At 39.9% G+C, this 12,832-nt stretch overlaps 1 protein-coding gene across 2 annotated transcripts in view; it reads left to right on the forward strand.

Annotated features, from left to right (window-relative positions):
• The window catches only part of CNTNAP5 (contactin associated protein like 5), an 898,651-nt gene that overhangs the window by 745,274 nt on the left and 140,545 nt on the right, over positions 1-12,832 (forward strand). The gene's annotated exons all lie outside the window — the stretch shown is intronic.

Raw genomic sequence — 12,832 nt, forward strand, 5'->3', positions numbered from 1 at the left:
AGTATCTTGGTATGGTTTCTGCACGGTTTTCATGTGGGGAACTTATAGGAGATGTAGGCAGGGAAGAAGGTCAAATCCAGATCACGAAGCTTCTTGTATGTGAAATAACAATGAGAGAGCTTTGCTTTGTCTGTAACAGGGGTTGTGGACATAGAACATACATTCAGAGTGAAACACAGCAGAGCCTTGTGGAAATGCATTCATTATTTAAATATCCAATTCTATTATTTACTACAGAAAGGTAAAGCACAAAAGCTGGCACTACTATGAAATGGTCATGTTCTTTAACATTCTTTCAACCTGATTCTTAGATAACATGTGGTCCAGCTGGCTTTCCATACATTTCAAACTTTTGTTTCAGACAAACATGCCCCTTTTGGTGTCCGGGTGCTTCTAAGAAAGTTCAAACATATTTACCTTATAAACTTCCCTTAAGTTTCTGCTCTTGGTAAAGTTAGTCAGAATACTGATGTGGGCTGGTATAAACAAACTCATGGTCACCAAAGGGGAAAGGTGGTGGGCAGGAATAAATTGGGAGTCTGGGATTAACATATACACACTACTATACATAAAATAGATAATCAACAAGGACCTACTGTATAGTACAGGGAACTCTACTCGATACTCTGTAATAACCTATAATGGAAAAGAATCTAAAGAAGTATATATATATACTCATATATATATCTGAATCACTTTGCTTTACAACTAAAACTAACACAACATTGTAAATCAACTATACTCCAATAAATTTTTAAAGTTAATCATGAAAAAAAGTAAAATTAAATTACAAAATGAAAAAAATGGGAAAAAAAGTTAAGTACCGTATGCTGAAGTGTTCTTAGTATTGTATATACTATATCTCATATCATTATCCCAACAACCCCTGAGGTTGGTTTTATTAACTCCTTTCCCCAGAAAAGGAAACTGAGGCTCTGAGATGCTAAGTGGCTTGGATAAGGTCACATGACTAAGGGGGTAGAGTTGGAATTCCAGATGAATCCAAGGATGCCCTGCTGACTACATCCAACTAGATGCTAAGTTGGCATTTTGGGTTACGGCAGCTGGTGAGGATGCCAAAGAGACCCCTCCCAGGGCATCTCAGATCATATCACTGCACTGTGCATGTTGCTTTCTGCTAAGTCAGGGTACTCTGAGAGCCTTAGCTATCTTCCAAGACTCTGGTAATTGGTAATATTTTATTCTGTTTTAATTAACCTCTGTAACTGAATCACCTGCTGTCATATATTTCAGTGAGGCCCAAGTAAATGGGGAAAATGAGTATGTTGTGGGTAATGGGTGAAAGTAAGGCAGCTCAGAAGTGGAGGTGGGTGGAAGAAGGAAAAAGAAGTAATTCAAGGAACACCCAAGGCACAATTCCTTCTTAGAATACTAAAGGTAAGCCTCAGGGAGACGTGGATCAGGTGTACTATGGAGCTGACTTCTCCTGGGGTTTCCATCCCAGCTAAAGAACTAAACAGGAAGAAAAATAAAAAAGACAAATGAGAAAACTTGTCATGAATAACAACCTCACAGTAAATGATTGTTGGCAAAGGAACTTCTCTTCAACATAATGATTAAGCCTATAGACATCCCCCCAATCAGGTGTTCTCTGGTTTAACCACGTCAGATGGATGGGCTGCTGAGAACAAGAAAGGAAACTGGCGACAGCTCCAAGCCTGGGGATCACACAGGAGAGGGTTGGGCTGTGTGAGGGGTGGAACAACAGTCATCTGGGTAGAGGGGTACAAAATGGGACACAAAGGATGGTGGTAGAGGGATAAAAAGGATGGTTGGGTGGTGAGGAGAAGCCAGAGAGATGGTCCAAGGTGTGCCTCTTCGTGATGGCCCATGGCCCAGATGAAAAATTTTCTCATCCAGACAACCAGGTAGAGCTAAGGTGAAGCTCTCTTTTCTAACAGCAGGACATTCTTTTATTTATTCATAAGCAAATATAGACATTTTTATGTGAGTTTTAGTAACTCTGTTCTTTGCCTCTTGCCCTTACTTCACCCTTGTATGAAGTGACATGGCACAGAACAGGAGGAAATGGTATAAAGTTTAAATTCTGGTTATCTGATCATCCAAAAAAGGAAACTTATTGTTCTTGTTTTTTTTGTTGTTTTTTTTTAAGCAGGATATTTAAGGGATTTCTTTTTTTTCTCAGCATGTGGAATCCTGGAGCTTCAAACTACTCTTTAGCCCTAGAATCTACTTCTCTGCCACAGAGAAATTGTTTAATAAATGGTGCTAAGCCATGAGTGAAAGATGGGTGAATGACTCCTGTTAAATATATTTTTACCTCTCTGTCTTTTGGTACATTGGGCCATGGTGATTCTAGAATTAACTGATATTTGCTGCATTGTTGGCTGTTACCCACCTTTTATTATCTCCCCAGAAATATTTACTCAAAACTTAACCTCAACTTTTTGCTGCAGGTTGATTTTCTCCCAGCTAATCAAAGTGTAGCTAGAAGTGATCACGCTGCTCCCAAAGTTATCTTTTTAAACTTTTGTCTTGAGCTGTTCTGTTTGTAAAGATGTGTCTAAGCCAGCCCCAGGACCTTGACCTTCACAAGGGCCCTTCACTCCTTTCCCTGGAGACTTAATGAGACAATTGCCTTTAGGAAGAAGATGCTGGTTACATCCAAGAGTTTAGAGTTTTGCTGTTTCCTCACGTAGGATATTCTTTGTTCTCTCAGGCATCCTTTGATTTCCCCAAAATCTCCACCTCTGGGATCTCCACACTTAGTGCAGTGAGGATGCTTCAGACTTGGTAGTCCTAAATGGGGCAGGAATTCTGAATCCTGAAAGAAAAGAAAGGCTCTATCTCTTATTTCAAAAATATTATATTGTACAATCTCAACCGGTGGCAATTTTGTTTTTTTTTTGTCAGTACGCGGGCCTCTCACTGGTGTGGCCTTTCCCGTTGCAGAGCACAGGCTCAAGACGTGCAGGCTCAGCCCAGCCGCTCACGGGCCCAGCAGCTCCACGGCATGTGGGATCTTCCCGGACGGGGGCACAAACCCGTGTCCCCTGCATCGGCAGGCGGACTCTCAACCACTGTGCCACCAGGGAAGCCCTGGTGGCAATTTTTTATTCATGAATGTTATTTATGAGCTATTCCATGTAGAGATTAGGAAGGGTTTATCTGGATTTTTACTCACTCAGTCCCCGAATTCCACATGCATCTAGCAATGTAGTCAGAGCCAGAGCCTTGGGTTGGAAAGAATATGCTTGGCAATAGTAGGTTCTTCATACATTAACTTCTGAGTGAATGAATGAATGATTTTTTTTCCTTTCTCCCCATACTCTCTTCCTAGAAAAATATGCCCTCCCCTTGCTAGGTATGTTCTGCTCTTTTATTTCTTAAATTGTCACTTAAAGTATATATCCTGGGGCAACTTGATACTGACTGGTTTACACTAACAATCCCACGACTGGGTTTCGGATTGTTTTTATTTTATTTTATTTATTTTTATTTATTTATTTGTTTGTTTGTTTATTTATTTTGGCTGTGTTGGGTCTTTGTTGCTGCGTGCAGGCTTTCTCTAGTTGCAGCGATTGGGGGCTATTCTTCATTGCCGTGCACGGGCTTCTCACTGTGGTGGCTTCTGTTGTTGCAGAGCACGGAGGTGTGCGGACTTCAGTAGTTGCAGCACGTGGGCTCAGTAGTTGTGGCTCCCAGGCTCTAGAGCGCAGGCTCAGTAGCTGTAGCTTGTGGGCTCTAGAGCGCAGGCTCAGTAGTTGTGGTGCACGGGCTTCATTGCTCCGTGGCATGTGGGATCTTCCCGGAGCAGGGCTCGAACTCGTGTCCCCTGCATTGGCAGGCAGATTCCTAACAATTTCACCACCAGGGAAGCTCCTCAGATTGTTTTTAGATAGAGTGTTTTGTGGTACATCTGATAGGACATGATAGAAGGCATCACACACTCAAGGAAAAGCAAAAAGGAACAATACAAAAATGGGAAAGCACAACTTCTAGCCAGGGGTTGATCATTTAAAACTAACATATCACATCATTATCTTACAGAAGTCTAGATGGAGTAAAATAGTTAATACTTCACCAAGGGTAGCATTAAGGACTGTTTTTGTGCTTTTTGTTCAATGATGCCACCATCCTCTCGTCTATTTGGAAAATTTCCAATAAGCAATTTAAGACCTGTTGGTTCCAGAAGACAAAACATAGCTATGAAATACTCTTTTTTTATGATTATAGGAAACACAAATATAGACTGAGGCTTCAGTTGCCTCAGTTATCTGTCAAGCTGTACAACTTTATTATCTCTAAGTTGTCTGTAAAGTCACATTACACATTTTGGGTAATTGCAAAATCGTGAGTAGCAGAAATAGATAGGACTCAAAGTCAATATCAAGATTAAAAGTTTGCATTTCTTTAGTATATTTTATACAACATTTTGATTTCAGCAATTGTATACCAAAAATATTATCATATGACTTAAGAATGCAATGAGACTTTGGCTTCTATTTTAATGTGCCTACTTGCCACTAAGTAGCATTACTCACCTAATAGTAGTTCTTACTCAGGACCAAATTAGAGGAGCTGCTTACCTTTTTGTCTGCTCTTTAAGCTTGCTTACAGCTCTCAGTTCTGATTCATCTGACTGAGGTATCTATATTTAGCAATGCCCAAGGAGAATAATTTATCCTGACTTTTAAAATTTAGGAGTTTTTTATTACAAAATAAATATGTCCTATTATTATTATAAAAAATTCAAATATTGCAGAAATATTAAATTAAAAGGAAGCTCCTTCCTCACTATCACTTCGTATCCTCTTACTTCCACCCAACATGTAAAATTTTATACCTAGAGATAATAGTGGGGCATGTAGGGCACATCTACATATAAATATCTTCCTATGCACATACCATATTTATTAATATGAAAGTTCATTCAGTTTTTACGAAATGTGAGATTGTATTAAATGTGTTATCTGCAGCTTGTTTTTCTACATGAACTATGTCTTGAAGAGCTTTGACTTGGCATCATTAAATAAGCATAAACATGAATGCCTCCTGTCCATTTTAATGCCTGAAAAGTGAGTTGTATCATAACTTACAGTTTATCATAAAATAATAAACATTTTATTTTTACTTTATTTATTTCTTTTTTTGTGGTATGTGGGCCTCTCACTGTTGTGGCCTCTCCCGTTGCGGAGCACAGGCTCCGGACGCGCAGGCTCAGCGGCCATGGCTCACGGGCCCAGCCGCTCCATGGCATGTGGGATCTTCCCGGACCGGGGCACGAAACTGTTTCCCCTGCATCGGCAGGCAGACTCTCAACCACTGTGCCACCAGGGAAGCCCTAAACATTTTATTTTTAAATGATGTTTTAGTATTAGAAAAAAATATTGCAATGAACATTTTTGAGTCTTGACATACTTTATTTTCATTTTTAAAGTTATTATTTCTATCGCATAGATTTCTGGCTTAGAATTGTTAAATCATCCACTTTTCTATTTTGATGAATGTGGCCAAATTGTTGAAGGGACTTAGGATTTTATACAGACCTCAAGGGAGTCAGTTCAGAACTGGCCTCCCTGAATCTGGGGTGAAATGATAGTCTCTTTGAGCAGGAGGCTTCACCACAGAACTCACTGGGGGTCAAAACAGAGCCACACAGGAAGACATTAATTACAACCTCCTTTGGCTCAGAACTTGCTGGAACCCTTCAGCAGGTGTGGACAGCCCTGACAGGACCCTGGTGACGTTGTATTCCCCTTCCGTTCTTCCTCTCAGTGTTTGTCATTTCTATCACGCCTGGTCCTGCTCTGAGATCCATGGCAACACTTTCAGCTACCTACAAATAAATACATTCTCTGCATTATTTTCAAAAAGTAGAGTCTTCATCATTAAGAAGAAGAAGGAGGAGAAACAGAGGAGAAACAGTTTTATCTCCTTTGCAAATCTGCCTTCTAGATGTTTAGTGAAAATATCATGAAGTAATACATGTAATACACTCAGAACACACACAACTGTGGCTACTTATGCTGGCAGCACCCTCGTTTTCTGGATGTAAAATATAATTGACCTCTATGTAATATCATATTATGTACTGGGATGATCAAATCCTGTATTTTTCACTTAATGACTGTCATTTAGCCTCTCTGAGCTTCAGGCTCTTGTTTGATTTAAGAAAAGAAAAATAAAGTCAAAAAGAGATAAAGAATGCCTATCTCTGGGGAGTGCTGGCTAAGTTGGCATTAATTTGCTCATCTAACAGATATGCCAGGTATTTAGTTCTCAAAAATGTGTTAGTCATCATTTTTATTATTATTTTCTTTATTTTTACAGTATCTTAAATGAACTATGAGGCAATATTGACTTATAGAAGTTAAACTAATTTCTATGAAAGCTATACATACATATATGCAATAAAATGTATAAGATAACTAACTAGCATACCAAAGCAATCAAATATATCCTTCAGCCATCACACTCTAGGTGAGACTAGGAAAGAGCACTGAAGACCCTTCTCTCCAAAATGGGGCTGCCCTCTGAAAGTTCACTGGTAAAACTCACCATGTCATGGTTGGAGTGTTTCTGCCTCCATGGAAATCAACCAGGAGACTGCTTGTTAAGTGTGTCACCGAAGAGTTTGTGGACTCCTAGAATTCCTGTCAAGGTGACCTATGTGTAGTCTCAGAGAATGCAGGGCTGGAAAATCATTGCAAATTAGTCAACTGAAACCTAATCAAAGTGTATCTCGTGTGGAGAAAGCCTGTGTGAATGGAATGGGGAGAGTCAGCCTGAAACCCACAAGGACAACTCAAGGACTCAGGGCCAGGTTACTCCAGCCCTGCCTGGAGAAGATGTAGACAAATGTGGGAAACGCAGTTTCCACTCACGAGAGAGCCGTTCTCTACAGGAGCCAGACGAGGCCTGGGGAACAGGAGAGCACACCGGTTATGGCAAAAGTTTTGCTTCCAACCCTAGTCTCTCCACTTGCCAACAGTGACCTCTGAGAAGTTGTATCTCCTCTCTCAACCTCTGTTGCCTCTGCTGTACAAGACAGGCGATGTTATAACTCCATCATAGGGCTGTTCCGAGGGTGAAACAAGATCAGGTGTAAAACTCTATTCGTGTGCTCACCTGGCCAGGGAAAGGCAAGAGGTGGCTCCCATCCTCAGGTCCTGAGATGTGAGATGCTCAGCTGAACCCCAGAGCCATCAGTAAGTTTAAGAATAGCAGCCTCACACCCAAGCAGGGCCTCTAACATGTGGATCTTTTTCTTTAGGAAGAACTCCTCCAGTAAAAGGCAAGGGTGGCTTTAAATTGTATTTTATTTTCTACTCTAATATGTTAAATATTTTGGAATTTGGACACTACCTGTAAGAGATAGATACTTCTTTACAAGGTTTGAAGCAATAAAGTACATCTTGTGGTCCACATGTGTGAGTATGTTTCTGGAGGTGTGGACATGAGTGAGAGGGAGGGAGGGGGTGGAGTGAGGAAAAGTAGGGGCAGGTCAGGTGACTGTCTCCCAGACCCGTCTGACTCTGGGCCTCAGAGTAAAACTGAGGCCAGGAGGACGAGGATAGTGCACGGAACAGAGATCTAAAGTTGGGGAGTTTGGTGGAAGTTGTCGGTCAAGAATGAAGGAGGAAGTGAGGAAAAGAGGAGAAATGAAGATCCGCAGGTGTACAGCCTCAGCAGCTGAGAGCCTGGGACCAAGGCATTGACAGAACTGAGTAACAAGTAGGGTGGCCGATCCCTGGGGAAGTGACCAGTGGAGGGGGTTTGGGCATATTAGTTAAGAGTTGACGATTGACGTCCAAAGGAGATCTTTCATAGGCAGTTGAATGAATATGTATTCCTCGGAAAATGCATGTGAGTGTGTGAGTGTGTGTGTTTGTGTGTGTGTGTAACAGGAAAGAAGGCAGCACTCTAAAATGCTGGAGTAAGTTAGGGACTGGCATTTCCATTCTGTGGAAACGAGCGATTCTCTGAAGTTTCAGGGAGCTGGAAGGAGAAGAGGTCAATTTTGGTAGGTCTGGGAGGAGGGTGAGAGAGAAGAAAAAATGCAGACTTTCTGTGAAGAGCTTTTATGACACTACTGAATGTTTCTTTCTTTCTTTCCTATCCAGAACAGGTTAATCCAATGATGCCTAGAAAAACCTTCATCCTTGCTAGTACTTTTTAAAATCAGTTTTATACTCATAAAATCTGGAGGGCCGTTTACATTTCTTAACAATAAAGTAGTATTGGGTAAACTTTGGCTGTATTCATATACCAAGACCAGATTTTGTTTTCTCACACCTATTTGAGAAGAGCCCTATGGCTTCAGTTTTCTTAAAGTATTTACAGAAGAAATGTAGTTTCTGAAAATGTTAAATATATGCCAACATCATTTTATTTTGCCCCTCATGTTTCTTATACTAGGGACTGAAATCAAGACTCTGGATATGGCCTGGTCAGTGTGGGGCGCAGCTAAAGGGATATTATCCTCTGGTGTGGACTTGTCTATGTGACCACAGTCAACGTTTGCACTTGCTGTTTTGTCAACCAAGTGACCCTTGAGCTCGTTGTGAGCTTCTTGTCATCTAATCCCTTAGGTTCTTCTTCTTTTTTTTTAAGTCTCAATAAGGAAGACAAAAGGGAAACAAGGCCTTAACCAAAGTTAAGATAGAATTACTGTCAAGCATTGATATGGCATTTAGACTTGCAGAGCTGTTTATGGGCCTCATCCTGGCTATACCTCTTTTGCAGCCACAGCAAATGGAGGGCTTCATGTCTCCCACTCAACAGAAAGGTATGCAGAGTTTCCTGAGAATAATTCATTCAGAGTCACACAAGGGCTTCCAAGGGACCTGAAGTCTTGAGTTCTTTGCATAATTTTATAGGTTTATCTTCCTTATCAATGTTACCTTTGGGTGACTGAAAGAGAGAAGAATATAAAAAGGAAAAAAAAATCTCTCTTAATAAGCTCAGTCACCCAAATGATGCTATAAAAAGAATTGCAGCAGTTAACCAAAAACTGGCTGACAGAAAAAAAAAAAAAAAGCAGTATATGAGTTTTCACTGCACTTTAATGATACACTAAAGGAATCAGTAGCCCCTGTTCTGCTCTGCAAACCTGATTTTGGTAAAGTCCCTAGTTTCAGATAGAAAAACTAAGAGGAGGCCACAATGGCTAATTCTGTGCCATACTTTTTCTCTTGAGAATATTTGAGTCTTTTCCTTAATGTGCATGTTTTATCATTAGGTCACATGTGTTTCTTGAGGACCATGTGTCTGTTATCTATTCTTTGTGCCCTTCAAGCTTCCATAAGCTGGGATCTTTGGCTGGCCAACAGTGGGGCACTTTTTTCTTATTTTCCTTTCAAAAATTCTTTGTATTTTACATTTTTTTTTTCACACTTGACTGGGAATTTCAATAGCTATTTATTGAATCCTTACTATGTGTTAGTCAACATGTTAAGTTTTATATACATTATCTACTTTGATTTATACAACGACATCGAATTAGTATTATTATCCCCATTTAAGAGATTAGGAAACTGAGTCCCAGGCTGACCTCATGACATCATACAACCCGTGTGTTGAGGCACATGTTTTAAGCTAGGTCCATCTGGCCTAATGACAATTCTTTCCCACTACAACACAATCATTTTTGTACTTATAAAGTACATAAGCACCCTGTGCCTTTTAGAAGAGTCTTGTATATTCTTCCAAAGGAAGACAAAGTCTGTAAAGTGTTTGCCCTTGAGAAGACAAGTTCATACAAAAGCCAAAGGAAAACAACTTCGTGTGTAGAACATCAACTCTACAGCTGCAGTTTGTATCATTTTTTATGCCACCCCCCAAATATTCTACCCATTAATACTGTGAAATGTTTGAATCAGCCTTGTCGTTCACACATTGAATTAAATCCAAACACTATTCTCACTGTGATGCTAAGAGCATGAATGAACTTGCAAAGTCTCTTGATGCCCAGGTGGCCTGTAGGATGAACACAGCCCTCACCTGTGTTTTTTTGGGGTTTTTTTGTTTTTTTTTTGTTTTTTTGCGGTACACAGGCCTCTCACTGTTGTGGCCTCTCCCATTGCGGAGCACAGGCTCCGGACGCGCAGGCTCAGCGGCCATGGCTCACGGGCCCAGCCGCTCTGTGGCACGTGGGATCTTCCCGGACCAGGACACGAACCCGTGTCCCCTGAATCGGCAGGCGGACTCTCAACCACTGCGCCACCAGGGAAGCCCACCTGTGTTTTATTGGTCAGTTTTATTGCAGTGTTGATTCCCACCATACTTTTTTTTTTTTTAAGAATTTTAAATCCATTTCTATGATTTGAAAAATTGAGAAATTTTACGTTGATATTCCAGTCTGGCCCACTGGTCCTACATTCATGAAGAGCATAATTACCTGTTGGGAATGACTATCACCGTCTCCTATAGACGGAATACTACTTCCTCCCAGTCTTCCTCTTGTTCTTTCTCTCTCTCTCTTTCTCCCTGACACTGAAGCTGTTTGTCATGTCCCATTTATCACCTAACACAAAGCTGGCTTCATTCATTTTTATTACTTTCCTTGACCCTGTAGGCATTTGAGTTTGTTTCTACCACATTAAACAACTTTGGAGAGATTTTTAGATTTTATATAAAAAAGTATTTTTGGTAATATGCTCTGCATCATCAAACTAAATATGAAGTTCTTTTTCTCTGTTATTTGGAAGAGATTTTTATTCTTGGAGCAATTTTGTATATTCCAACACTTTGGCGCCAGGACATCAAATTGATACAGGCAAGATGCCATAGTGTATGAGGGAGACAGTGCTTGGCACTGCTGGACAGACTTCAGAATCTACCATTTTCACCTTGAAAATGAAAGAAGAATTAGGGAGAAATAAAATCCTATAGTAATGTAGAGTTTCTACAGGAGTTTGGTCTTTATTCCACTCTGGTTACTTGAAACTTGCTTTGCAATGTCTGCTTGAAAAAATATTAGAACATGAAGATTCTAATTTTATTCTGTGTATATGTGACATTCATAGATGTGCTTTCAAATAGACACAAGAATCTTATTCCAGATCCTTTGATTGGCCTCTAGATACAGGTACTCAAATTACAGACAGTGGATAGTGCATTTCTTTACATTTTGGGTGAATAGACTTGTAAAGGTATATGTACAGGTGAATATTTGATTTGTTTATAACCAAGATGAATTAGTGCGTTTTTCTACAGATCTCAGGAGTTGTATGTCTAATCTTAACATTTAATTTTCCATAGTGTGGAAACCTCCAATACAGAATCATAGCTTGATGTATGAAAAGATAAATTGACTTGCCTGAGGCTGCAGTGATTCAGGGGCAAAAATGAGGACTCAAATGAGTGTTAACACTACTGTTTTTTGAGCATTTACCATAGATCAGGCACCGTGACTATATCATATCATTTAATTCTCTCTATAACTCTGTGATATGGGCATTACCTCCATTTTTCAACTGAGGATACTGTGGAATCTCAGAAATAAAATAATTTGCCCAAGCTAATGCAGGTGGAAACTGGAGATCCGGGATTTCAGAACAAATCTGTGTGCTTCTAAATCTATGTCCTTAAAGCACTTCATCACACTACTTGAACCTTGCCATGCATCCTTAATTCATAATTTGACACATTATTTTCTTTGTCTTTAGTCTCAGAGCTGTAAATAATATGCAAAGGATGCTGAAATATAACGTTGATTTTGAGTGTTTTTTGAGTGTTGTGTTGACGTCTTTGTGTCTACAGAGAGAGAACCAATATGAATTAGCTCCTCTGTGTTCTCATAAACAAATTGCTACATCATATACCTTGCCTTGATTGTTGTGGCTTGGTGCTGTGTCTCCCAGTTCCCAGGAACAGACAAGATGATCCATCCTGTGCTTACTTGAGGCTGTGTGGCTGAACAGTCCAACCCACCCATGTGCAATTATCAGACTGCCTTATATAATTCAGTTCAGCTCAGATTAACATATATTTATGGCATACTTGTTAAATTTAGGGCTGAGATAGACACCAAGTGACTAGACCCCTGCCCCTTCTACCCTGTGGCCATAGACAAGTTATCTCATATCTCTTAGCCTCAGTTTCCTCATTTGTGATAGAAATAATGGTACCCACTGCATAGGTGTGTTACTTTTCCCCTAGTATACTTCTGGCTCAAAATCACTGCATATTCATTCAATGTCAGTTTCCTACCTACATTTCCTTTTTACTCTCAGTAAAATAGTGTGTCCTCACCATGAGTCCAAAAACACAACTCAAAAAAAAAAGGAGACGCAAGAGGGAGGAGATACGGGGATATATGTATATGTATGGCTGATTCACTTTGTTATAAAGCAGAAACTAACATATCATTGTAAAGCAATTATACTCCAATAAAGATGTTAAAAAAAAAAAGGAAAACATGAATAGCTTAACCCCATTCATTTTTAACTTTCTTGTCAAAGGATGACTAGTCAGTTTCCTAATTGCGTAATTAACAGAGACAAAGCCAGAGTCATTAACTACAAAGGTCTCTAAAACAGAAAAAAAATAAAAAGCAACAAACCACCTTAAAAGGTGATAAGAAACATACTAAACTGATTAAAACCTGCTGGCAGGTGGCTGAAACAAGTCCTTGGAGTGATTTTAAGTGGCTTTGTGATGCTTATTTCAAGTTAGTTACTGAGATAGCTGATCTCTTCATGGAAAGAGAAGCAATGTTTCATGTTCCATCAGCACTGCATTGGGCAGGTGGGGTGCTGTGAGCTACAAAAAGCAGCAGCAAGCTCTGTAAACTATCTGCTTTTCTGGAAAGACTTAAGGAAGATGTAAAATGCTCTTGTTTTTG

Source organism: Monodon monoceros, unplaced genomic scaffold (genome assembly GCF_005190385.1).
Source record: "Monodon monoceros isolate NGI ecotype Baffin Bay Population unplaced genomic scaffold, NGI_Narwhal_1 Super_Scaffold_16, whole genome shotgun sequence".
In the NCBI taxonomy this organism is placed as follows: domain Eukaryota; kingdom Metazoa; phylum Chordata; class Mammalia; order Artiodactyla; family Monodontidae; genus Monodon; species Monodon monoceros.